Source organism: Bubalus bubalis, chromosome 2 (genome assembly GCF_019923935.1).
Source record: "Bubalus bubalis isolate 160015118507 breed Murrah chromosome 2, NDDB_SH_1, whole genome shotgun sequence".
In the NCBI taxonomy this organism is placed as follows: domain Eukaryota; kingdom Metazoa; phylum Chordata; class Mammalia; order Artiodactyla; family Bovidae; genus Bubalus; species Bubalus bubalis.
The window spans coordinates 68,940,102-68,943,163 of record NC_059158.1 but is presented as its reverse complement, the minus strand read 5'-3'; positions in this window follow the sequence as shown (position 1 = coordinate 68,943,163).

The following is a 3,062-nucleotide window of genomic DNA, read 5'->3' as shown; positions in this document are numbered from 1 at the left end:
TGCCTTCCCCACCACTGTTTACCTTCTTTCACGCAGAAGCCTCCATTCTGCTCTGCACTGACAGTGTTTATGCTGAAATACTGAACAGTTCCCCACAGCAATATAAACGTATGTGTATATATTCTTTGTTCTCTTGACAAATCAATAAAAACAAAATAGAGCAAAATTCTGATACATGTACCCATATACCCTTGACTTTGGTAATTTTTCTTTCCAGCAAAAATAGCTCAATTGAGAAGAAATTCATTTGTTTAAAGTTATTGTTTTTAATTTAATTTAAATGAAAATATAATATTTATTAGGAATCAGATACATATGGCTTATCTTAATGCATAACCAATAATTTTTGATATAATGAAATAGAAAAGTATTATTGTAAGGAATTTCAAACCTTGACCTCATTCTTGTAACTGGCAATGAAATCCATTTTCTTTTTACAGCTGGTTTTTACTGGTAGATTCTGTGGGTAGTTTGACTCTCTGGCTATAGAGAATCAAAAACTGAAAGAAAAAAAAAGAACTTAGAAAAATTTAAAAAGAAGTCTTTCTTCTTTCTTTGTAATTTCCCTGCAGAATCAACCAAGCAGGGAGCTGTCTTAACTTCATCTCCAGGGAGGAGTGGGGAAGAGCTGGACACAGTGTGAAGAAAAATGTCAGATAAAAATATATCAACAGGTTTTTTATTTGAGGTGAAAATGAAATCTAATGGAAAAATAGTGTATTTTTTAATACCTGTGAGTGATGTCCTATAATGGGGTCTTTACCACTGCACCACCTGGGAAGCCATAGAAAGAATTGTAAGAAGCCACCAGTAAGAACTGAAAAATGGTCAAGATAGTAAATTTTACATTACTGTATTTTACTGAAATAAAAAAATAGCAGAAGAAAAAAAAGGAATCAGTAAAAAAAAAATGAGACAAGCCAGGAACTGTGATTTGATAAGAGAGTTTTAATTTCAGAAGATCACAAAGTCAGTATGAGAGGATATTCAAATAAAGAAGCTAATTAGTATGTGTTTAAGTTCTTCAATGTCAACTGTGAATAAATTTGGATTTTACCCCTTTAGACCATGATAGCTTAATTAAAACAGCAGGAACAGTCAAGCAAAGGAAAAAAAAAAAACATAAAACTGGTGGCAGAGAATATTCTTGGAAACTGATACCCTCCACTGGCATCCTGTGCAATTTGAACAAATGTTTTAATTGGATGAAAATCAATTAAATATCTGTTAAGAAGTTGTCTTAGAATGTTGTATCATTAAGTAATAGAAGTTGCTGATTTTACTTAACCCCAAGTGGGATATGTGAAGAAGAATTGGAGTAAAGAGGACATTTTGTAATGCTGTAGCTGACTTATAAAACTGCTCTGAAGTAGTTATGATTCTTTCTGCCTCATTCATTGTACTTTTCAGGATTTCAGTGACACTCATCAGTAGGGAGCAGAAAGAAACTAAAACTATGAGGGACCAGATCAAGAAGAATGGGCTTCTCTTCTGGATGGTAGATATTAAACTTCTGGGCTATGGATCCTTTGAAACTTTGAAGAAAATTCATTTGCATATATCCAATACTATCTATACATAAAACTAGTGTTGAGGGTTCATAGACTGTCAGAACCTCATCCATGTGTTACCCAGAGTTCTGTGGACATAGAGATAAGAGCCTTGTCTCTAAGGTTTTCCTTCAAGTTAGGTAATTAGCAGTAATGCCCAGAACCAACTTTGGCCTGATGCTGGCCCAGTCTGGAAGATGGTAGGTAGAAGTAAGGTAATTTAGGCAAGACTGACATGCAAAGCTAGGGGTAACAAATTCTCCAGATCATCATATTACTCCAAATCAGACTCCAGACTATAACTGAGACTACATGAGAGAGGGCTCCATCTCTCCATAAATGAGCAGTTTCAAATAATTAACAAGGATCACAATCTTTATTAAACAAAACAGCTATAATTTCAGACTAGAGTACTGAACAAGAAATTGAGGCACATCTGGAGAAGACTCTTGAGAGTCCTTTGGATAACAAGGAGATCAAACTAGTCAATTCTAAAGCAAATCAACCCTGAATATTCATTGGAAGGATTGATGCTGAAGTTGAAGCTCCAATACTTTGGCCACCTGATGCGAAGAGCTGACTCATTGGAAAAGACCTGGATGCTGTGAAAGATTGAGGGCAGGAAGAGAAGGGGGTGACAGAGAATGAGATGGTTGGATGGCATCATTAATTCAGTGGACATGAGTTTGAGCAAACTCCAGGAGATAATGAAGAACAAGGAAGCCTGGTGTGCTGCAGTTTAATGGGCTGCAAAGACTCAGCAACTGAACAACAACAGCTTCTAGCCTGGGCTAGCTATCCCAGTAGGGGTTTGGAGAGTATATGCTACTTGGAGGGCCTACTGGAGCTAAGAGCTCATGCTTGCCAAACGCCACCTTTAGCATCAGACTAAATTTATAACCATCAAGGAGATTCTTTTTTGTAGTTAATCCCTGGCTATAACTGTCTTAGAAACTTCTGAACACAAACTTGTATATAAAGAGACTGTAGTTAGGTATGGCTAAAAATGTGAAGAGTTATCTGTGCCTGTACATTTTATTTCTGGACATGAATTTGGACAGAAGTATGTAGAAGGTATGGCGGTAGCAGTTACCCTTTATACAGAAGACCACACAAAAGCCTCCTCATATGGAAACGATACCTGAAGCACTGCTGTTCTCCTTCAGTGAAGGGCAGATTAGAACTCATTATATTATGCTGTTTCCTAGTGGACTTTCTGTGTCAACCCAGTTCTTAAGCATTATTTTATTTTCTCCCTTCTAAATCAGTAACTTGAGGTTCTGCTTTAAGGAGAACATACTTATTATTTGGTATTTCTTCCTCCCTCTAAATAGTTTGCATCATCAGACTCATCCCCCTGAGCACAGTCTGACTCATTGTGTCATCTGGCCTCTTCACACCTGCCACATTTCAGCCCTGCTCTGTCATGCATAAAAATCCAAGCAACATGCTGGTTAAATGGAGCCATGCTGACAGTTTCCGTTCATTCAAATAACGTCTGTGAGATTTGCA